Below are 25,371 nucleotides of genomic sequence, written 5' to 3'. Positions count from 1 at the left end.
CTTCTTTGAAGCAGAAAAACTTTTATTTTATGGTCTTTCCTAAGTCCATAAATACATATGCCCCCAAAAAATCAGCTGTTCACGGCTGGTCTTGTAGCAGAAGAGATGAGTTAAAGAGGCTGATGTGAGGTGGTGTTTTACTGGAGCTGCAAAAATAGTATTCCCCAGGAATTAGAAGGATCAGGAACTATATATAGATCCTACTCTTTTTCCATGTAAAGATAAATTCAGAGCCGCTGCCAGATGAGGCATGGGCCTGGTTTCAGATACACTCTGTGACCAATATAATAAAGCCAACAGCGGATGGTCATATTTTGTTTTACTTTTATAGACTGCAAGACAGCACTTAATTTCATCAAGTAAAATTCATGAGGCAGAATATCAAATAAACTTTTAATAATTTGAAACCTCATTCAGTCAGCAGCTTCTCTCACTCCCATTCCACCACCCCCACCATTTATTTTATGGCACATAATAAAAGCTATACTAAATGATACACTAAAAATTATGTTAAAAGAACATTATTAAGATCACAAAATCAAGCATTCAAAAATTAGTAAATTCCAAAATTAAGGTTGCCTGGGCAATCTTAATTCAGTCCCTTTGCGTAGATGTATTATGAGACAGGCTTTAATTATATGATCACATATTATTATTTCCATTGGACCCCTGCCACGTTCAATACACAGATTGGATGGCGCTCATTTAATAAGCGGCCATTCAATATTTTGCTTGCTCCTCTTTGTTCAGTGTGTGACCTCCATGCCTTGGACACTATTCAAACTCAAAAGCAAACTATAAAAACAGAAAATCCATCATGTGGCACCATATTGACATCCATGTGGGCTAATGGAGGACTGATGGCAGCAGTAAATTGTCCTCCTCTGTGTGGACCAGCACTGAGCGGGGAATACTTTGCCAGTGGGTTTTACAGGTATTTGCTGTCAGCAGAAGAATGGTGAGTCTCAGGAATCTTGGGTTCTATTCCAGGCTCCAGAATGGAGTGTGCTCTCAAGGGAACAGATTCTTTTGTTACCCAGGGTGAACATGACTCCTTCTGCCTCCAAGCTGTCCCTGTCCCATCTCTTCCCCCATCCCATCTCCTTGTCCCAGTCCCAATATCTTTGCCTACCCAGTTCCAGTCTCCGCTCCTCAGGCTTCTCTTCCCACTCTCCTCGCCTGGCAAGTCCTGGTGCGTCGTCGTCGTCCTCCCCGCTCCATCCCACAGGCTCCTGGTCCCTTCTGCATTCAAAACAGGCATCTTCCTTCTCCACACTGCCTGGGCCCAGCAGGCTCCCTGCTTTCAGTTTAGGTGCCCAGATCCAGCACAGGCCAGAGCTGCAATTGCCCCGCAACCTTCATATTAGGAGACGCTACCAGCTCGACCTCTAACACAGGATGATATTCTGAGAAGAGAGAATTTCAGGTGCTCTAATTAATAGCCTGTCCAGCTGCCTCTTACTTTTGATTAGGCTGCGCTCTTAGGGTATCTCTACACTGCATGTCACTGCAATGTCATTGTCAACAGTGCAGGATCGATTTTGCGGGATCGATTAAGCGGCAGTGGAAACCCGCTCAATCGATCCGGAAGTCGACTCAATAAATCCACCCCCGCAAAAAGAGTAACACTGCATCTACGGGAGGGCATTTCCCATCAGCGCAGTGCAGTGGGGATGCTGCGCTAATTAGAAGGTAGGAAGTTGATGGGAGATATGCAAGTTACTCCACGTAGTTTGCGTATTTCCCACTGACTGCCACCGAATTTCGCCACGAGTCTAGACCAGGCTTGAGTCTACATCCAGTGTCGGTGGCGTGTAGTGTACGTGTAACCACACAGCGCAAAGAAAACAGGCTGTGTCCACACTGCGGTGTGTAGCTACATGTGTCAGTGCAAGGCTCTGGCAGGTGGAAGGCAGCGGGGAAAGGTTTCAGCAGCTCCCCATTGCTGTGTCTTTCCCAGCTGCTTCCCCATGTCAGAGCCTTTCCCTAGTGCCAGCGTCTTTCCCTGTGCTAGCGGAAGGCTCTGGCAGCAGCGAGGCAGCGGGACGCTACACTGCAGATGAGGACACACAGCATGGGCTAGTAAGTTCTGTGCTCGCCCATATCCTTCAAGCATGTCTTTACTCACGTTACTGTCTGCACTGCTATTTATATCCATGCTGGGCAGGCTATGCGCATAGATACTCTCCATGCCGCCAAAAGAAGCAGGCAATGTAGACGTACCTCCAAAGCCAGATTACAATACCCTGATGTGTATTCTGTAGACCCTTATTCCCTGGGTAGACATAATCAATGGGACTGATCAAGATACTACTCAGCATGAGTGAAGGAACACATTCTGGCTTTTAGTACCAAGACAGAACTTCTCAGCTCCCCTCCTGCTTGCCATTTTAAACTTCCTAAGATGAATAAACATAACTAGTCTGTGGGGCCAGCTCCCATTTACACTAAGGCTCTGGTAGTGGCATTTTAAAGCCCCTCGATGCTGCCAGAATGGGGTAATGGACTTCTGGTGTCCCTGAGACTCAAGTCCCAGTGCTGTTCTAATAGCGTATATGGTCTTGCGAACCAAAGTTGTAACATGTTCACCCACTGGTACAATGGGAGGTTTTTCATTATTATTTTATTTCCTGAGCATTAAAAAAAACCCTTTGAAAAGCACTGGACTCACTCACTTGTATCCATAAACATTCAAATTATGCTTGGCTTATTTTCTATCCTGTATTTACCTTGTAAATGAGTTTGTGCTCTTAGAAAAGGAAACAGCCCTGTGAGATGACTGGTGTTAGGGAGGAAGCTTGAGTAGTGGCTATAGCACAGTCCAGGTGGTTACTCACCTGGGTTCTGTTCCTGACTCTGCCACTGACACCATGGGCAAGTCACATAACCACTAGGTGCCTCAGTTTCCCCATTTAGAAAATCAGATCATGTGAGGCTTAATGTATTAGGACTGATTAGTACCCTCCCACATATTCAAACATAGAGGATTCCCTGCTATGTGTGGATCTTCTCTAGCTGGCACAGAAGGGAGAGACTCTTGTCTGTCTTTTTATCAGCATCATCTTTTGTAGGACCTTACAGAGACACTCAATTTGGGAAGGTGGGGCAGGACTTGTGTGGAGGAGGGGGTGGGCAGTGGGATGAAAAGACATTTATCAACCTCCCCACACCTTCAGGGAACCCTAGGGAAAATACAGTATATGAATATTAAAATGTTATGTTCATCTCTACACAAGCCAGTTCCTGCAGGAGTCCTGTTCACGGAGATTTCTGTCTCCTGCGATTTTTCTGTGAACATCAAGAGGCAAAGAAGCTCCCTGTAGGATGCCCTGAAGAGATTGGTTGTCTTGTGAATGCACCTTTCAGCTGAACTACAGAATGCCAGGGTTACTACGGCAACCAGCTGTTTACAGCATCAGGGAACTACCATGTTTGTTCACCTTCTCATACTCAGGCAGCTGGAGTGACCTTGTAAAATGGCATAGAGCAAAAGATGCATTTTTATTCACACCCTCTAGAATACTTAACAGCTCTGGGTTTCTTAAACATTTCTCTGCCTATGGAGCAAGCAACACTGCAGTGGCTGATAATCATGCTCCGTGCTGTGGAACACCCCATTATGGATCTTCCAATGGAGCTACACTGCCAAAGAGCTGGACAGGGTAAGGGGTCCCAGCCTCCAGCAAATCCCTTAGATCTGTCTGCATCCTGGGACACATATAGGGTTTGTGGCTAATTGCCCCTACTTCTCCCATGGGGAGGAGCAACTTCATCTTGGATGGAAGAATTTGGAGGAAATTCCGCAAGGGGAACCTCACACTTTTTTCCTCCCCCCAATTCCCTCCTGTGAGTTTTCCCATAGAAAAGGGGATGTGGGTCTTCATGTTTGTAAAGTGCTTTGAAATTCTCAGCTGAAAGGTACAGAATGGTGAAATATTCCTATTCTTATCATTCATGATTAGTGTTGCCTATGGCAGGTCAGCAGTTGCTGATTACTACTACTTCCTGATCTTTCATTCAGATTTAGGATGACCATACATCCCATTTTGGCCGGGACAGTCCCTTTTTTAAGCCTCATCCTGATTTTTTTTTTTTTTTTTCTGGCAAAAGTGGCCATTTGTCCCGTTTATTCTTGCAAATGGGACAAATGCCCACTTTTGTCAAAAAAGTGGGATGAAGAGGAACATGCGGGGGAGGGGGAGAAGCAGCGATGGAAGCTCCGCACAAGGGGGAAGCAGGGCTCAGGCGGGGGCAGGCTAGGCTCAAGTGAGTAAAGATGCCAGCCCCTCAGGGGGAGGAAGGGGCAGGGCTCAGGCAAGTGGCTCAGATCAGCCCCATCTGTGATGGGGCGGAAAACTCAGGCTAGCCCTATGTGATGTCCCATTTTCCCTTTGGGACATATGGTCACCCTCTTCAGATTAGAAAAAAATCATGACAAGGAACCTGCACTGCACCTTGTCTGAGAATTTTAGCAATGAAAAGCTAAAATAAATATTTACATTCTCATGATTTATTGACAATCGTTGGTGATGGGGTGTGTGCCCCCCACAAGGCCTGAAGGGGTAAATTAGGCCAATTAACCTATTGGCCGCACCTGGGGGAAAGCCAGGGCGTGCTAAGGCCTACATTGTTAATGAAGTCCAGTGGGAGGGAGGAGGTGAGCTGGATTTATAAAGACAGGAAGTTGAAAGTAGCTGTAAGGAAGTAGTGTGTAGTCACTCTCTGGGAGTAGGGAGGTGTGTCTGAGGGCCCAGGGTTTAGTAGTCTGCAGTTACTCCCTGAAGGGAGGGAATTGAAACACTTGGGGTGTCATAAACTGTAGGAAGGAGTCCAGGAAGTACTAACAGGGTCTGTGGGAAAGCAGATTAAAGTTGCCAGGTATGGGACTGGAACTAATGGTGGTTCTGGGTTCCCCCACCAGCCACTGGGAAGTGGCACCATCAGGGCAGTGCAAGAGAAGATTGCCTGAGACCATGGGTGTGGCAGGACTTTGATATCCTGGAAGGGGAAAACTATAGTGACCTGGCTAGAGGACCAAACCACAAAGACAGAGTACCCTGAGTTGCAGGGAATGAGAGAGAGATGTGTGGAGAGACTGCCAGAGGAGGACATAATACCTGGGAGGAGCTAATCCCTAGAGCCTCTAGCAGTGAGTAGATTGCCCTATGACATTACTACTTATGCACTTTTTTGGGGCCTTTACTAATGTAACCATTTGTGGTATTTCAGTTTGTGCTGTAGCAGTTCTAGAAGACTTCCATATCTGCCCTGCAGATCATGCAGAATAAATAAGAACACTAAAAGAGTTTTGGATTGCTAACTCAGAGCTTTGAAGGGGGGAATCATTGTTGCCACATTAAGAAATCCTGTCAAAAACAGAGAACCCTTCTGCAATGTAGATAAATCTGGAAAAGTAGCTGGGAATTTAGCTATCTGGCAAGTTTCTGCTAAGAGAAAGCAGAGCAATTAAGAATCTGTATGATAGCAACCACAATTTTTTTTAAAAATCCTGTAAAACTAAGGACTTTATTCTGATTTGCACTTACACCTGTGCAATTCAAGAGTTACTCTGTTGGAGTGAATGGGGTAATACCAATGTGAGATCAGAACCAGGCCCAATAAGGACAAAGAAGAGGCCAGTAATGCCATACTGAATTTACCAAGAAACCGATTCAGAGAAAACAGAAGGTTGTAAATCAGTAAGAAAAAGGGAAAATGACTACAGTCTTGGACAAAACTGGGAATGAAGCCAAGGTAATTTTGCAGAGCTATGAGAGAAGATTCCTTCATCCAAACGCATCCCTGTAGTCCTAGCAGAGGCAGCTGAGTGGATCACCAACATAATAAAGATAGTGTTATCACAGATGTTACACTAGATGATGGAGACCCATAATAGAAACCATTCACTAGAAGCTATAGGTTCCTGATTCTGATCCCATTTACACTGGTTTTTACTCTAGTGACATAATTGGAGTCACTCCTGTTTTACACTGGTGTCAGTGAAATCTGAATCAGGTTCCTACTATGCCTGTGAGAGTCTGTTTATCTGATTTGATTAATCTCTGACCATTTCACCTTGATGACTTACTCTGGTAGATATACATGTATTATATTGTATAGTTATATTTCTGCATTAGTTTGGATTTTTTCCTTCATGTTTACATAAGGACTTTTCTGTTCTTAATGATGGTTAAGAGTTATCAAGCAAACTTCATCCCTAAAGTTGGCCCATGATCTTTGAAATAAAAATAAAATGGAGAGTGGAAAAAAAAAAAAAAATGTCTAAAGAGAGTCTAGGGGCCATATTCTGATGTCTGTTGTACTGGATGAAATCTTGTGCAACTCCCTGGGACTACTCTGGATTTACACCAGCGTAAATGAGATCAGAATCTGACACTCAGAGTCTTCAATGCTCTGACTCGAGTAGACTTGCAGGCGAACAAATAGCAGGTGCCAGAACAGCACTGCAATGAACTTCAGTTCAGTTAATCACAGCTTCTCAGTGACTGTGATGTGAACAAGAGAGTATCCAGTTGATCATGCAATGAGTTAAATATAAGAACAAATATATTACTCACCTTTTCAAGATCAGGGTCATGTGGCAGTTCATTTCTGAACCTGAATGAGTGGTAACCAATACAGTGGACTCCAGTGCCATCCCAACAGTTAACATATCTACCCGCTATATTTTTCATTGGGATTTAGTAGCTTGGGGGAGTTGGCATGACCTAACATAAAATCTGCTGTATTTGAATACCTGGTTTCCTACTCCTGCTAATAAAAGGGTTTTGAAAAGAAAACTAACAAGTTAAATGCCACCCTGTCTTGGAGAGCCTTCCTACAATGAAATATCTTAAAAATCAATACAGAGACCTCTCAGATAAACAGGAAAATCAATATGAAGTTAGGATTCAAAATTAATCTACCCACTGGGCTTTTCAGTGTGTCCTGTCCTGACTGCTCTGTTTTGTAAGTTTTCAGAAACAGGGAAAGTCTCATTTTGTCTTGGGCTTTATAATACATTTTTGTTGCATAGCAATTCAATAATCGTAATAAATCCTGTGCAAATGTACATTACAGACATGCTCCTTTTCCAAATTCTGATGATTGCTATATGTAAAGACATTAAATGAAATAAGGCTTTTTTCAGTGACAGAACAAATATATATTCAGTGACCTTAAGCCTCTGTTACTTTTTAAACTCCAGCAGGAATTCACTTTTCCAGAGAATTATGAGGAAATATAGGGTGGGGTATAAACAAGTACTCACAAGATTTCAACACACAAGTTCAATGGACTTTTAAGCACACTTGAAAATCCGATCTATAACTTTTAGGTTTGGTCTGTAAGTTTTAATATGCCATTTAAAAACCTCTCCTGGGCAGTTTTAAGGCTGCATGTTGACTTTAAGGGTCTTTCTTGAAAGCAGCAGTTCAAGGTATTCTGTTTGCTGAGTGTCAAGAAGAGCCCCTTCTCATTGGCGTTCAGTGATCTCATGGCTTTGCACGCCTCCATAAGTATAGAGTAGGTCAGTGCTAAGTCCTGAAAGCAGGCTGGCACTTTAGCATATGTGTATGAAACACAGTCAGTCTTTGCTTTATCTCATTGATCACTTTTATTGCTTTACTGTGTACAGAAAACTCAGAAACCAGTTTGCTGATGTTTTCGGCTTTAAAGATTTAGTTTTGGGAAACCAGTATTAGATCTCAAACAGATAAAAATATACTCCTTAATGAATATGAACTACTAATCAAATAAAGAAAATGATGTCCAATAGCCCAGAATTATCACTGGAGATTGAAATCTGTGGCACTGAGAGAGAGTTCTATGTGGCAATGAGTAGATTCCATGCTTTCACCTTAAACTATGAGGTTATGTTTTATGAATTTTCACAGCTGTTGGAATAACATCACTCCTCCTCTGCCACACCAAAGGAGCTGTGTGTGGCACTGGCAGTAAGCCAGGGACCACGAGTATCTGGGACATCTTGGAAAAACTGCAAATTTCAGAGCCTGAAATTGAGAGGTTTGGCTTTTCTTTTCCTGGCTGAAATTAGTCCTAGTGCCTCGCTGCTCGCCCCTCCTCCTTCCAACAAAAATGTATTTAAAAAAATAGAAAACCAGAAGCCCTAGTGGTATATAGGTCTGAGCCAAACTGATTGATTCCTTTTTGTGTGTGTCTGGTTTAAACAATGAATCCATCTGGGTTTGGGAAGCACTGACCCTGTGTATGCATTTTTCATATGATTCTGGCCCTATGTGCTCAGTTTCTTGAGTAATTCAAAGAAAAGAAATGCAGAAAAATGTTAATACACATACATGAGACTGGTAGCTAGACCAGGACCCAGGTGCCATTTGTTGGCTCTGCCCACAGATTAATTCTGTGACATTGGACTGGTCACTTAGGACCCAGTCCTGTACCAGGCATCTGCACTAGCGGATTTTCCTGCAGGATCAGAGTCTAGCCAGCTTTTTGCTTCAGTTAACTGTTCACACTAAACCTTTAAAGTGTTTTGTTTATTATAATACTTGCCAACTTGCACAAGTCTTCTGAGGGTTGCTCAATTAATGCATGATGATAAATAATATATATAAAAAATCAAGATGAGAAAGATAAGTGCAAAGTATTTATTGTATTATTCATTTATTATATACAATGAAATTAGCAGCAGGCATGAGTCACATATTTCAGACCTGGGCTTTAGGTTCAAATTTTCCCAAAATCCAGAAGTGATCAAATACAGGTGATAATTCAGTCTCCCCTCTACATGTAACAGGCAATCGATACTCTTTGTCATCTTAGCAATTTGAAAGCAAACCATTTAGAGGTCCCTAAAGCATCGTTGCTACAGCCAGGATCACTTATAAATGTGGCTAGGTAAGAACTAAACTAGCATCAGAAAGGATTAAAGAAGAGGTGTGTGTGCGTGCGCGCGTGCGCGCGCACATCTGCTTTGTTTCTTTGATTTCCATCTGTCAGCTCAACAGGGACAGTGAGGCCAAATGAAGTCTTTCCACCACTTTCTAGCTTGTATCAGCTTCACAACTTTGTTCATCTTCGCTATTTCTATCCAGTGCATCCTCAGTTTCCCTCTGTTTCTAGTTCCTTGCACACTGATATGTATCACCACGCATGGTATCCTTTCTTGACCTGCATTCAAACAATCAGTCGTCTTTCTTGAATCTTCTGTAACAGATTAATTTCTTGCCCTACCTATTGTCTTATCTCTTCCTTTTTTATTTTCTGCAGTCACTAAACTCACTATTCCCCTCAGCCAATCCATTTCTGCAGTCAAATTCATTCACCAGCTTTCTTCAAACTCCAGCATTCCAACCCAGGCAGCAGTATCGACATAGCAGTTGTCTCATATAGTCTGATTTTTATTTTTATTGAAATGTCTTTATCCTTCCAGATCTTGCAGTTTTCTCATGCAGTAGCAGCTTGTCCAATTCTTCTTTTTGTCATCTTCACTATTCCCATTCCTTGATACTAGTCTTCCAAGGTACATACTTTTTTCCACTTGTTCTACTTCTTTGTCAACGAGTTTGATCTGTACTTTTTTCTTTTGTCTTTCAATTGCCATAATTTTTGTCTTCCCCTTGCTGATCTTGAATCCGAATCTTATGTTTTCCTGGTCTACCTTGTCAGTTATTTTCTGTAAATCTTCCTTGGTTAATGCTGTGAGGTCAATATCATCTGTGAATCTAAGGTTCTGCCCTGTCCTATCACATAACATGATACCTCCTGTTTCATCTCTCAGTGCTACCAGACATTACTGAATCCAGTATCGAGTTGAACAAATCTGGTGATAATGTTCATCCTTGTCTCACTCCTACAGTCGTCCTGAATCATTCTATCAGCTGCTTTGTCTCATGTGAATTGCTCCCAACTACCTTTATAACATCGGTGCTATTATCCAAAATGAGGATGTGATGATGATCTGCTATGAAGAGCTCTCACCAGCTGGATCAGTTCTTAGAATAATGTAAATAACCTTCCATGTATTTTAATTATTTTTTTATTTGCATAAATATATATCTTAAATCTTTCCACAGATAACACCTGATTGTGCACCACTGCAGTCAGTATGGGCCTTATCCAAAGCCTATTGAGTCCCATTGACCTCCATGAGATTTGGATCAGGCCCTGGAAGCTTTGCCACTGTCTTCAATAGGCTCAGGATCAGACACAGGATGGAAAAAATCCATCAAGCACTGTTGCGGCTCAAGCTGGCATCTCAGCATCCCAAAAGAGGGGTTAGAATATTCAGCCAGTGAAGCCAGGTTATTGCCCAAAATGTTCTAAGATGCTTGTCATGTCACACTGCTGGTGATTCTCCTAAGCAATATGTTATCTAATACAGGATGTCAGTGGACAAGATGTTAATTCACTTTAATTTTTAAAAAACAGCCTGAAAATGTTCTCCCAATACAGCCTGTTCTCAATATAAATGTCAAGATTCTCAAAAACTCCATTACAGCAGCAGAATTGGATAAAAAGGCCACGCCTTTGTAACAGGGATGTTCTAGGAGGTTTTAATGAACATCACTTAGTCAGAAGAACCTTTTATTTTTTTAATAGTATATCATTTAAGATTGAAATAAAGCTTTTATGTTTGTTGGCATATTTCCAAAGCGAGAGCTTCTTTTTTCACCCCACCTCCAAATCATGCTATGTCTGGAAAAAAGCATCAGTTATATAGCACTGCATCTCACTCTCCCATGGCAGCTCAGCAGGACTGTCAAAATGCTGAGTGGATTCAATTAGGAAATAGCACCAGGGAGCATCCATTTTAACTAGAAGACACCCAAAGACAAAGGTCCTGATCCTCCTCCCACTGAAATCAGTGGGTGTTTTGCCATTTGCGTCCATGGAAATAAGGTCAGACTCTGAGAATTATACATGTGACAGAGCGCTAGGAGCCTGGAGCTGACCCAGCACTCTTATCACTAAGGTACTAGCTATTTCCCCCTTGGAGTGGATTTAGTTGGGGGGATGGGTGCTCAATGGCTTAACAGCAGCAGGGATAAAGATCTTTACAGAGCTATTGCCCTTGTTAAGCAAAGTAAACTTTGCTTCTATGGTAACGTATTCCAGATGAAGAAAACTTTATTTGCATACAGTTCTCTTGCTTTAGCTGGATAGAAAACGTAATCCTTGACCTTCAAACTCCTTTTAATTCATGTGTTGCCAAGAAATTGCAAGGTGAGTGCCTGCCTATAAATTCAATCTTTAGAACCTCCTGGGTCTCCTCCACCCTTGAATTTATAACCTTCATTTGTTTACTCCTATCTCACTGCTGATATTTTCACCACTTGCTGTCTAGCTCTTTGAAATGCCTTTCAGCCACATTGAAAATAATGGTACCAGTGACTGAGCTGCTAGGATGTCAAAAGTGTCATGGGATCTCTCCAGTTCTGTCAATATTTTATTGGAGCATATTTCACCATAAATAGTGTAAAAATCCATCCTCTTTGTGCATATAGCTCGTATCAACAGCTAAATCTTCATGTGCTCCCAGGCATATTAGATTAGGGTATCATGATCCAGGGTTATGCAATGGTAATGCATGGTACCGTGCTGAGTGGTGAACTATATAAGCGTCACTAAATGATATATGAATTCTTCTTTGACTGGAAAGTCATGTGTTAACCTCAAGATCACCTTGTCATACAGGCTTCGGAACTGTTTAGTGCAACATTCTGTTCTTCATAAAGAACCCTGGTCTCCCCAGTCTAGCCAAGATGTGCTCAGCACAGAACAACAGCAAGGGGAGGAAAGATAGCTTTAAGCCATTAATCCTTGGGAGTGTCAAGAGTAAATTAGATCAGTTACAGGGCTGAGGTAATTTGCCATCAGCTTCCCACAACCCCAAATGGCTGAGGGGCTGGGACATCCTAGCTATGCTTCCTTTCTTGCAGACAGGCTCCTTGCACCAGGGGCTGGGAAGGGGTAATATAGTAGCCTGCAGAGTAGTTTCAAAGGCTGCCATATATGATGTGTGTATTTTTAACTAACTAAATTGAAAGGATCTAGTTGTAATAGTCAGGCTTTGTGCCTGATCCAACGTCTTTCCATTGACTTCAATGGCCTTTGGATCAGACCCTAATTTCTGTGGGTCATGCTGGATTTCCAGATGGAGAGGAACTTTATATTGCTTTCCAGCTATCTATTGAAAATGTGTGTAGAGAGTTTACCCTCCTAGAGAAAACTTTCTCGGTTTATTAGTGAGATGGGATTTGGAGCAGTTGGAAGATCCTTCATCCCCCTGTAATGAGTTAACTTTCTCCTCTACTGTTAGAACATTTACATATTACAGTTAATTGCTTTTAATTGTCCAAGTCCTAGAGCTTTTTAAGCACTGCTTGTCATATCCTGCCTATCAACATATCAGTTTGCTAAATTAAAACATTAATATTTGCTCACCAGGCAGCCAATGACAGGTTGTGATGTTCCTCCCTGCAATCTGAACTCGTGTGTAGCTGTGTCACCCCAATTCCTCACTCTTGGGCCCTGACTCACTCCGCTTTGCTATGTGAACCACCCACTCTCTGGTCAGCTCACGTCCAGCCTCCTGTGAGTAATCAGTCCCTGGCCCAGTGAGGGAGTGCTTCTGGCCAGCCGCTCATAGGATAGACTCCCAGCAAACAACACCAGTCCCAGATGCAACCCCAGGAACTGCTGTCCTGCAGGGTTCAGTGCGTTACACTGCACCCTGCAAGCTCATTTCATCTGTCCGTCAATTCATCAAAGAAATTGATATGCACCAGCTCTGTCACTCCACGCGAAGCCTTTACACACACTCAATCCACATGCACTATTTTAGATAAAACAAACAAATAAGTTTATTGACTACAGCAAGATTCTAAATGAGCATAAATCAGATTAATATAAATCAAGAGATTAATAATGTGTCAATGAGTTGGTCACAATCAACTAAAAGGTATCTCGCATCCTCAACTAAAATTAATATTTCAGTAGCTTTTCGGTCTGTGATGTTATCTTATCCACAGCTGGCTGCGATGCCTCTAGCAACCAGGCGCCCTCCACCGCCATGGTAGCTGCCAGTCCTTGATGTTGCTTAGAAGATAGATTCCAGGGGAGAGCCCTGAGACAAAGATGCCTCTTTCTTTTAACAAATTTCCTCGACACCCCCTGGGGTCACATGATCAGCCATGTCCGGCAATGGGCATGATTTCTTCCACTTGAGCCAAAGTGCTCAAAGGTGCTTAGGCAAGTCTATTGTTCTTGTATGCGTGCCTCTGCGAGGCATGGACCTTCAGCCTTGTGTTTGTCTGCATCTATTCAAGCCAAGTGAGAGACGCATTTGGGGATATGACATAGCAGAGTTTCATATCTGCACATATGTATGACATAGCAGGAAACATGCTACCATAACAATAATGTTCAGTATGTCATGAGCATTCCAAAAACACCTTACATGACATACTTTGCATTAGACAATACACAGTTACACTATAAGGGTGAACATGAGTGATACACAAGTCACACTATAAGGGTGGACTCAGGGTACAGCATGTCACAGAGGCCAAAGAACCAATCAGTAAATATTCTTATACAGAACTGGGTCTACAAGCAGAAGTATTATTTTAAAAAATGTGGGGTTGGGAGAATGTCCTTTTTCTTATCCCTGGGCCATTGTTAGCCTTTTTAAACTGATTCAGATGGTCTCCTTGTCACTTACTTATTAGAATGTCCCCCTCCCAAAGTAAACAGATTGCAGGGGACAGGAGGAATAGTGCATCTGGGGAGTAGGTTCTAGGTATCAGAAGGAAAATGTCAGCAAGATGATCTCATCTTATATGGGTGAGCCACAGCATTTAGGCCCTTCCCCCTCCACTCAATTTCCCAAACACTCTTTCAGTAACAGCATTAAATACAAAACAGTTGCCCCCATGAGGGCCAGTATGGATCTGAAGGTCCTGATTCTGCTCTCACTAACACCTGTGCCTTCTGGGATTAGTTATTTTAGTCAGTGGAGTTACACTGAGGCAAGTGTGAGAGGAAAAACTGGTCCCAAATTGATTAGCCATCACTCTTCCTCAAAACCACTTCCCCTGGCCTGCCTCCATCCTATCTTCAGTTTCTTCCTGTTCTCCTCCTTACATCACCTGAACCTGCCTCTAGGAACCAGCCCTGACAACCCCAGAAGTGCTTACCCCACTGTAACTGAGAAGCAAAGTCTTCTGGGGCACATTGCCCCTCCAGCTGTCAGTGCCAGAGAAGAGAAAAATAGGCAGGCTCATGCAATATAGAGCCTTTAGTGATGCTGCAGGCAAGGAAAGGAAATGTCTTCAAAGCAGGGACAAAAGCATTTACTTTTGTTTCTTGAACTTTTGCATTGAGGTGGGAGGGGTAGTAAGGCACTTGGAGAGACCCAAATCTGGTGGAGTAACTGCTACCAGTGACACCCTGCTCTACAGGTTACAATCATAGGGTATGTCTACACTGCAGAGTGAAGTCGACTTTCGACTTTCACCCGCCGATTTTTAGAACTCGCTGGATCCTGTCCACACCACGCTCCTTGTGCCAGGCTCGTGCATCCACATTCACCACGACTGTGTTGACAGTCAAAGCAGTGCACTGTGGGTAGCTATCCCACAGTGCAACTAGCCGCGGTGGCCATTGGGATGAGATGCATCATTCCATGATGCAACGCTCCTTCCCTCTCCCTTCTTCCCCCAAACAAACAGGAAACCGATTTTCGCGCCGTTTGTTTATGCCGTGTGCTCAACGTTGCTGTGGAGACGTGGAGCCAGCTCAACTCTGCACTGTTATTGTGAGCATCACAAATACATCTCAGCTTATCATGGAGTATTTATAAAGAAGACCGAGAACCTGAGGCACGGGCAACCCCATGCCACCGAGGCTGCCCTGCTACAAGCCATCAAGCAGAACAATTCCCGATTGCTGCAGGCCGTAACACATCATCTGCAGTCAGTGGAGTGCCGGTTCTGGTCCCAGGAAACAAGCACAGACTGGTGGGACTGCATCATTATGCAGCTGTGGAATGATGACCAGTGGCTGCAAAACTTTCGTATGTGAAAGGCCACTTTCCTTGAACTTTTCTCAGAGCTGGCCCCGTCCCTGAAGCACATGAATACTCGCTTGAGACAAGCTCTGACAGAAGCGAGAGGCCATAGCTCTGTGGAAGCTGGCAATCCCCGACTGTTACCACTCGGTTGGGAATCACTTTAGAGTCAGTAAATCTACAGTTGGAGCTGCCGTGATTCAAGTGGTGCAAAGCCATTAATAGACTTCTGCTATGAAGGCTAGTGACTTTGGGAAACGTGCAGGACATAGTGGATGGGTTTTCCGTGATGGGATTCCCAAAATGCAAGGGGGGCCATCGATGGCATGCACATCCCTATCTTAGCTCCTGCCCACTTCTCTACCGAGTACATAAACCGCAAGGGGTACTTTTCAATGGTCCTGAAGGCCCTTGTAGATCACAGGGATCATTTTACAGATACCTATGTGGGGTGGTCTGGAAAGGTACATGATGCGCGTGTATTTTGGAACTCAAAGCTGTTCTCTAACATGCAGGCGGGCACTTTCTTCCCAGACCAAAATATTAACATCGGGGGTGTTGAAATGCCAATAGTGATCCTGGGGGATCCTGCTTACCCCTTGCTCCCTTGGATAATGAAGCCGTACACTGGGCACCTTGACAGTGACAAGGAGCATTTTAATAATGGGCTAAGCAGTTGCAGAATGGTTTTTGGATGTGCGTTTGGGCGTTTAAAGGTCAGATGGAGAATTCTCCTCACTAGGCTGGACACGAGTGAAAAGAACATTCCCCGCAGTGATATCTGCGTGCTGTGTTCTTCATAATGTGTGTGAAGCGAAAGGGGAAAGGTTCCCCCAGGGTTGGACTGTGGAGGCAGAAAGACTGGCCACCAATTATGAGCAGCCAGATGCCAGCAATATGCTGAGAGCTAACCGCATAGAGCTTTGCACTAGGGAGGCATTGAAAACCAGGTTCTGCAATGAGATGCAGTAATGATTTCTGTTCCTGTATGTTATGTGCCTTTGCTTTAAATCCCCGCTACCATGCACGTCAGTACCCTCCAAATCCCTCCCAAGCAAGCTATGATTTAATAAAGAAACGTGTTGAAACGATGCAAACTTTTATTTATGAACATTCAAGTCGGTGGGGGCTGGGGGCTAGTGTTCATTCACAGTCTCAAATGGTAGTGTGGTTGCTTGCAGGCCAGCTGTTAGCAGGGCTGCCACTGCTTTCTGCTCGCCTCCACCGGGGTGGAGTGCACCACATACTGTGGCCTGGCCATTCTCCTCCGAGACCACTTGGGGGTGCAGGAGGGGGAGGGCAGCAAAGCCATAGGCTGAGGAGAATTATGGAGGGGCTGCAGCGGGACTCTGCCCAGTCGCCGCTCCCCCTGAAGTTCCACAAGCTGCTGGAGCATGTCTGCTTGGTCACACATGATTCACAGCATCTCCTGTGTGGTACTGCGGTCATGCTCCTGCATCGCTCTTCGACTCTCCCTGTCTATGTCCATGTTCTGGGACAAGGTCATCCACCACACTCGGAGCTCTGTCTCTGCGGCCGCGGAGGTGTTCATGAGCTCGCCAAACGTGTCGTCTTTTGTTTTCTTATTTCTCTCTTCCTAATCTGCGATAGTCTTTCCGCAGCAGTTCAAGTGGGTTGGGCCAAGGGCGAGGTGTCTACAGAATGAAAAGAAATGCACAACGGTGCCATTGTTAAGATACCCAGGGAAATGAAAGAAATGCAACAATGTATAAAAACCTTGCTGTGCACAAGGGTAAGACAGACCCTCATTCCATTCCGCACATCCCAGAAGGGTCAGCTTGCTGTGCCGTTGCAGAGACGGTAAGCTAGGGGCACTTCACTCTGCTTTAGAGAGGATTAAAAAAGCTCATTTCAAATGCCCTGTATGAGAGGGGTGCCTGGGTGCCACGGTTTAATTAAGATGACCATTTCGTCACGAGGTGGCCACAGGGGATCTGGGGACAGCATTGGGGGAAGAGGGGGTGTTAATAGTGTTGTCTGAAACCATAGCCAAATAATTAAAGTGACTTTACTGGGGCAATACAATGGGGAATAAACATGCGCCGTCTTCTCTAGGTGACCATGAGCAATATCAGTCTCCTGAGCGTAATACACGAGGAAAGGGAAGATTTGCTGCACGCAGCGGGGTGCCGGCTTGGTCCTTAGGCCGCTATGCTGTGTTCTGCCATGATTCCGGCTCCCTTCATTGCAGCATGGCACGGCAAAGTATCCTACCGCGGAGGAAGGAACAAGGCTGCCCTGCCCCGAAATCTTTTGCAAAGGATAACAGATTACCTACATGAAAGTTTCCTTGAGATATCAACTGAGGATTCTCGGAGCATATGTCTGCACGTAAATAATCTGTTTCGGGAGTAGCTGCCTAAGACAGTACGCTAAACCCCTGAAATCCCCTTTCCTTCCCCCACCCACCCTTAAAGAACTTAACTGCTAAGAAGAAAAAAAACTCACCAGACGTGCCTTCCCCGGGATCATTAGTGCTGTCCTGTGTGCTGCTGGACTGCTCTGGGGTCAGGAATAGGTCCTGACTGTCTGGAAGAAGACACCCCTCTCTCTTGCACCCTACTCTCCTCATCCTTCTTGTCCACAGAGTCCTCATCATTGTCCCTGGAGTGGGATGGAGCAGAGGTATCGATGCTGCGGGGCAGCACCATGGTGGGTTCCCTGCCGAGAATTGCATGCAGCTCCTCGTAGAAGTGGCATTTTTGGGACAAGGAGCCATAATGGCTTTTAGCTTCGCTGGCTGTTTGATATGCCTGCCGTAGCTCCTTGTTGCGCGTCCCTGTTGTGCCCTTTCTCCAACATGCCCTGGGATATCTTCCCATAAATGTCCAAATTTTTTTTGCTGGCTCTGAGCTGAGCCATAACGGACTCCTCGCCCCAAAGACCGATGAGATCTAAGACCTCTGGCCGACTCCATGCTGGAGTGTGTTTCGGCCTTGCAGTAGCCATGAGGAGTTCAGCTACAAGCTCCCTCCATGCTGGCCGGATAGGAAATGAAGATTGAAATTTTCCCAGGGCATGAGGGGAGGGGTCATTTCCGGTGAGCATGACCACGTAACAGCAGAGCGCGAATGTCCAGAGCGGTCACAACGGCATTGTGGGATACCTCCCAGAGGCCATGAACATCGAATTCAGTTACGCTCTGTCTACACTGACGCAAAATCGAACCAATAAAATTGAATTAGGCGCTACACCACTTGCAGAGGTGGTTTTATTATGTCGACTTTTGCCGCATGTTAAGTCGATGGGACTGCCGTGCCAGTGTAGACACAGGCTTTCAGAGATCGATGTAAGTGACGTTACGTCGATCTCCTTTGCCAGTGTAGACCAGAACATAGTCACTGCCCTGTTAGATGCATGTAGCTGAATTTCCACTCTCCAGCAGCTGCTAATGCCAGATGCTTGAGAGGAAACTTAAAACACCCATGGGCACGTAATTATGCTGTATCACATCACTGGGAGCTGGGAATTTCTTCCTAACTCCAGCTGGTGAGAAGCTTATGCCCTGAAGCATGAGGCTCAATAAGCACTGTCGCTCTTACCCTGGCTGATGTAACTACAAATGCTATTTGTTGTCTCATAAATAGCTAATCCTCCTAATCCTCTCTTCGTTTGTGTTGGCTGGCATTCTTTGAAAGCTGTCATCCTGGAAGCTTTTTAAGAATATTCTTCCTACTAACACTTAACACTTGAACAATGATAAGTGCCAATAATAAAACAAAAATTTGTCCAGATTATCCCCGCCAGCAGTTAAATCCATAGCTCTAGACTAGAGTTTTTGCTCCTGTTGTAATTTGTGTAAATACTAATCTAGAAACTCTACAAGCATTTCTGGCCTGCCTTAGGCTGACCAGGTTTGATATAGACTTGTAGAACTTTGTTCACAAGACCCCCATGAGGTAGGAAAGTATTATCTCCATTTTACACATAGGAAAACTGAGGTTCAGTCACTCACCCAAGATCACACAACAAGGCTGTTGCAGAGTCAGAGCTAGAACCCAGATCTCTTGATGCCCAGTGGGCTGCTTGAACCACAAAGCCAGTCTTCTTTCCCTATTCTGGGCCTCTAGAGAATAAGTCTTGTACTATGTTCAGTGCATGGCTCCAGGTTTATTATTTAGGAAAAGCAGTTCATCTCCATATGTTTTGCTAAAACTGCAGTCTTGTCCAGCTGGGGGACATGAGTACAGAGAGAGCAAGCTCCATTTTAATTCAGCCAGAGAAATGGAATTTCCAACAAGTAATTCATTGGAAAAAATTAATCTCAGATTGAAATGACTAAGGGCCTGACTCCCAACCAGCTGGGATACTGCTTGCTGTGCTGAATAGGCCCGTTGTACTCAGCAGGACTGTTCACAATAGTAAGATCTAGGGCCAGATGCAGATATCATTTTTCATGCTGAGTAGCACTTTATTCCACAAGTCGACCCATTGATGTTGATGGACCACTCATGGAGTAAGTACTATACGCTATGACCCAAGGAATCAAAATCTGGTCCTATACCAGTACCAAATGTTTGTAGGATTGGGCTCTGTACTTAAGTGGGCACAAATGTCCACTGTTGATACCTGATTAGGCACAAAAATGCATCAACCATGTGGAATGGGAGTGTGTGCCAGCTGTTTTACCCAAGATGCATTTTGATAATCACTATATGAATTGCATCCTAGTTTATACGTTTCAACACAGTGAAAACTAGCTGTGTCTCTTTTTACACATACACACACGTACATTCATGTCATTTTAGGACAGACGACAGAAAGGTGGTTTCATCTCCTTGCTTTCTGGATTATGCACTTGTATTCTTGGCTCTAACTGTTTTTGATGCTGTAAAATTCTATAGGCTCAAGTGGATGCAGAAATATGGCTTGTTCTATTGCTCTGCATGCAGGTGGCATATTATCTTGTATATTAAGCTTTACCCTTTTTCTGCAAGCCCTAGCATGCATTATTCAAAAGCTGACTTCACAGTTGACTTACTACACAAAGCTAGGCAAATTAGGGTTGTTTCATTGTATTACTTGTGGAAAAACATGCTTCTCTCATTAATGTTCCTTTTAATAGAACACTCATTATAAATCTTACATGTATTTTTAAACAACAAATATTCTTTCCTGTGTTACTCATAGCACTTTAGATTATAAACTGAAACAAATCTATAATTGAAACTCTAACTTACATTTCACTGTGTGCTGTTCAGAAGCTGCATTCAGTTATTTATTTGTTCATTACTGCTGTTATGGTAGCTCCCAACAGCCCTATTCAGGATCAGGGCCCCATTATTATGGGTGCTGTACAAACATAAACAGAGGGAAAAGTACCTGCCCAGATAATTTATAGATGGAGACTGACCCAAAGCCCACTGAAATCAATTGAAGAATTCCCATTAACTTCAGTAGGCCTTGCATCAGATCCTACATTAAAACAAGACGCACTAGTTGGATGTAATAGGCAGCTGAGCAGTGTGGGAGGGGAAACAAGGGAAGGAGTAAAGGAAAAAACAAGCTTACGTAGATCAGCCTTGTGCAAATGATTGCTGTCAAGCTTCATAGATTCCAAGGCCAGAAGGGACCAGTGTGCTCAGTTAGCCTGATCTGTATCACCCAGACCATAGAACTTCCCCAAAATAATGCATAGAGCAGATCTTTAAGAAAAAAGTCCAATCTAGATTTAAAAATTGCCAAGGAAGAAGAATCTACCACAGCCTTTGGTAAATTGTTCCAATGGTTAATTACCCTCACTGTTAAAAATTTAACCTTTATTTCCCATCTGAATTTGCCTAACTTCAATTTCCAGCAATTGGAACATGTTATACCTTTCTCTGCTAGACTGAAAAGCCTATTATCAAACATTTGTTCCCCATGTAGATATTTCGTCTGTAATAAAGTCACCCCTTAATCTTCTCTTTGTTACACTAAATAGATTGAGCTCCTGTAGTCTTTCATCATAAGGCAGGTTTTCTAATCCTTTAATCATTCTCATGGCTCTTCTCTGAACCCTCTCCTATTTATCAACATCCTTCTTGAATTGTGGACATCAGACTTGGACTCAGCATTCCCGCAGTGGTTGTAGCAGTGCCAAATACAGGGGTAAACCCTGTATTTACACCTACATCTACACCTACTTAAGATTCCTTTGTTTATGCATCCCAGGGTTGCATTAGCCCTTTTGGCCACAGCATCAGAACTGGAACTCAGGTTCAGCTAATTATCCACCATAGCCCCCAGTTCAAAGCCACTGCTTCCCAGTATACAGTCCCCCATCCTGTAAGTATGGCCTAAGTTATTTGTTCCTAGATGCATACATTTAAGTTTAGCTGTATTAAAACACATAATGTTTGCTTGCAACCAACTTACCAGTTTATTCAGCTCTCTCTCTATCAGTGACCTGCCCTCTTTGTTATTTACCACTCACTCCCCCCAATTTTTGTGTCATCTGCAAACCTTTTTAGTGATGATTTTATGTTTTCTCCCAGGCCCTTGATAAAAATGTTAAACAGCGTAGGTTCCAGTCAACCCTGTCTCAAACCATAATACATCTTCTATTCAAGGAATCTTCAGAGATCCTTTTCTTCCTCCTTTCCCCTCCAAGGTCTTCTGCCTTTCTCATGACTGAGTCAGACACAGGAAGATTAGGAGTATTGTTCACCATTGTTGTATTTGCAGGTACACAGAAACATGTCAAGGTTAAAAAAAATGTCAGGCAAAACTGGCTGATGTGCTTATACCTAACAAACTTCAGCCTTTGGCAGTGAAACAAATAACCTCTCTACACCTACCTGAGATTCCTTTGTTTATGCATCCCAGGATCGCACTAGCCCTTTTGGCCACAGCATCAGAATTGGAACTCAAATGTGGCTACCTTCTGCTCTCATTCTCATGCATTGAAACCACTGAGAGCTATGCACAGGTAGCTGAGGGCAGAGTATGGCTCATATTTTTTAACTAATTATTGTTTTCCTTTCTCCATTCCCCCTACCCCACAATTTATAAAATCAGTTAAAATCCTTATAATACAATTCAAAAAGTTCCAGACACTTCCATATTCCTGGCTGGTTCTAGCAATAGTAATATTGCACTGTGGCAATTCTCAGAGACATAAAGGAGATGGAGCGGTTGATTGCACCCTCGCTCGTGGGAAGAAAATATGTCTTGTCAACTAAGTTCTCAGATGACAATAAGAGTCGCATGAATCTTAAAGATGTCGACTGGAGAACGCCATTAATGTCAGAGAGAACAATAAATAAGGTAAGGAGCTTAGAAGCGTGCATATAGGAATGCAGTCACCCTGCAATTATTCCAGTGACTAGCATGCTGATGGATTTAAGAAAAACAGAGGCGTGAGCGCAAAAAGACTGGGAGACTGAAAAGTGCCCCTCCCGACCCCCAAAGGGTGAATCTCGAGAAGGAGAGAGCCCATGATCATTATGCTATTGGAGGTGTATTTGCAGGGTAAACAGGGCTATAAATATATAGTGAGAAGGGATGAACAAGGCACTAGGGACACTCGGGTTCAGTTCTGAGCTCTGCCACAGACTCCGTGGGTGACCTGAGACCCATCGCGTAATCTCTCTGTGCCTCAGTTCCCCATCTGTAAAATGGGGATGATAATATTCCTTTTCTCCAATCCATTGCCTGCTTGGATTTTAAGCTCTTTGGGGGCAGGGCCTCTCTTACTGCCTGTATGTACCACCTCTGGCACAATGGAGCTCTGATCCCCACTGGAGCCTGGAGAAACTACCATAATACAAACAATAACAGCAGAAAGTAACCACGTCTCTCTGGATCAGGTGTCTGAGCAGTGATGTGCAAAACTTTGCAGAGAACCTGAGGTTAGAAAAGCACTGGTTATTCTAGCTGGAACTGGAAGATACCATCAGAAAGCCAAGGAGACTCTTCCTTTTAAATAAATAAATGTGATTCCCTCTTCCAAGGAGTCTCCTTGGAGCACCAAGGATTTGCCCTCCATCCCCTTCTTTCTCACCACTCTCTCCGCACTAAATGTCCATGTCACGGTAACTGTCCTAGCTGCGGTGTGGACCTGGCTCCCTCTGGAGTCTGGCAGCACTGTTTTTTAGCCATGTGGGAGGATCACTGTTGAGCAATGTGAGGCTCTCCCTCTTCTCATTTCCCCCACCTGGATTCTGAATGTGTTGCCATCATATTCTGTTAGTTCCGTCTGATCTGGAACTGAAGGACTGATTCAGCCCCTGACTCAAACCCTCCTGATCTGAGGGGGAAGGACTATTTCGGAGTCTGATTCAGACCCTCCTCTTGTGAGGGTGAAGGGCTGGCTCTGGTCCTGATTCACACTGTCTTCATCAGGGAGAGAAGGACTAATTTTACTTATGATTCAGATGCTCCTGACCCTGGATGGACTGATTCAGTAGCAGATGGTGCTATAGCTGGAAGCCTGGACCTGCTGGCTCCTGCTAGAAAACCCTTTTGTTCTTTTGACAAGTAAGTGTTCTGCTGTTGAAAAGGGCTGACAGCCCTAGCCCCTGAATTCCTGCATTGACAGAAGGGCTGCAGAATAGGTACCACCAATGCAAAGTTCCTTATGCTGCCCTAGCAATAAGCCCTCCCTCCACCTCCGCGTGGACTTGTCACCTCTATGGCTGAGAAGATTTTAAAGTCTCATGCCCATTCAGTCTTCAACATCTCTGCTAAGGCTGCCCACCAGGGTGCCCTTAGTGGCATTTGCAGTGATGTGTTTTGTTACATGATGTGGACATCTGTCCATTAAGAACTAGACTGAGGCCCCCCAATTCCTTCCAGAGAAGATACACAATAGTGTTCCCTAAAGGCATGAGACCGTTCAGACTGAAAAACCAGGCGTCGCAGTTCTCTAGCCAGCAGGCTCCGATCCTCGTGGCACTTAAAACCAAATGAAGGGCCCTGCCTAGCAGAGCCCCTTGTACTGATGCAGTGCCAGGGCCTAGTATGCAGGCTCTGCATGACAGGATTTCCTCTCTACTCAAGCAGCTCTTTTTTAGGGAGTCCTGTGATCGTTTTCAGCAAGGTTATGGGCCTATTACAGGCATGGGTGGGTGAGATTCTGTGGCCTGCAATGTGCAGACAGTCAGATGAGATGATCCTGATGGTTCCCTCTGGCTTGAAGTCTATCACCAATTCAGGAGGAGGGGTGTTGTACCTTGTGCTTCCACTTACAGGACCTGACAGTAGCCCTTTAACTATTAATCCCTATGAGGAGCATGCTGGAGTTTCCTTCCAACGCAAAGAATTCTGGGCTAGAATGTTTCAGGCCCATTAGTGTATGTGTCATGGGGCTATGAAAGACCTCAAAGAGCCAGGTCCAGTTGCAGCCCCTTGCAACAGTGTTACTACTGCAGGGCCCCCTGTATTTTGCAACATGCTGGACTTAAATTTGGTGGCAAAACTCCTTGGATTCTTGGGCAACTAGTGTTGAAGAACTGAAAATCCTTCCTGGTGTGTATTGAATTTACTATGAAAATGGGTAATAAAGTCAGTGCAGCAGTCGCCCCTGTTTTAGTTCTGTTGGATTTGTTTTTCTGTCCACGTGTTTTCAGTGCCAAAGGTTTGTGTCTGGACAACACATAATTGTGCTTCAGAAATTATCAGTGGAGCCTGGAATCTTTGGCAGCTGAGTATGGGACAGCTGGGACATGTAACCCCTAGAAATGTGAGATAAGCAAATTAGCTGGATAGTTCTGCTAAAAGGATCACCAGTGGAAAAAGATGACAACACGGATGTTTAAACTGTCACCAAGAAGTTTTAGAGGCAACAAACTGAAATGAGTGGGACAATTCACAGCTTTAAAAGCTATTGTCTTAGACTCTTTCCAGACTCAAGAAGACACGATTGAATTTGCTTACATTCAGTTCACGTTTTTGAAGACTTTGCAACCATGAGGACTAAAGACAGTTTTATGCAAATGAAAGCTTGGATTCTGAAGCACAATTCTGCATCAAGGGGTAGGTTTCCCACAAATTGCAGAGTCTGAGGGCCTTGACTACCATGTGTGGGGCTATTACCATGGCAAATCTGCAGTCATGAGGATTTTATATCAAGAATTACACAGCTCACTTCTGCTCTTTGATGGTTGCTTATGTACCGTAGGTTCTATTTCAGAAAGGGGATAAAATGGCTGGCACGCATGAACGCACTGTTCTGAGTAGAAAGTACAATCATCATGGAAAGAGGCAGTGCTTTCCCTGGGTGCTGTAGCCCTGCCATTGTTTACCTCACTTAAAAAGTGCTGGTGGCTTCTCTTAATTTTATAAACACTGCATTTTCCATACTGCAAGCCAAAGGA

General features: G+C 44.0%; 1 protein-coding gene across 2 annotated transcripts in view; it reads left to right on the top strand.

The window, feature by feature from the left end:
- Positions 1-25,371, top strand: part of TRMT61A (tRNA methyltransferase 61A) — a 100,610-nt gene that overhangs the window by 38,173 nt on the left and 37,066 nt on the right. The window lies entirely within an intron of this gene.

The sequence above is a fragment of the Emydura macquarii genome, unplaced genomic scaffold, assembly GCF_026122565.2.
Source record: "Emydura macquarii macquarii isolate MOO-44397 ecotype Brisbane River unplaced genomic scaffold, CSIRO-AGI_Emac_v2 contig_1551, whole genome shotgun sequence".
Taxonomy (NCBI): domain Eukaryota; kingdom Metazoa; phylum Chordata; order Testudines; family Chelidae; genus Emydura; species Emydura macquarii.
This window is presented reverse-complemented; position numbering and strand designations above follow the sequence as displayed.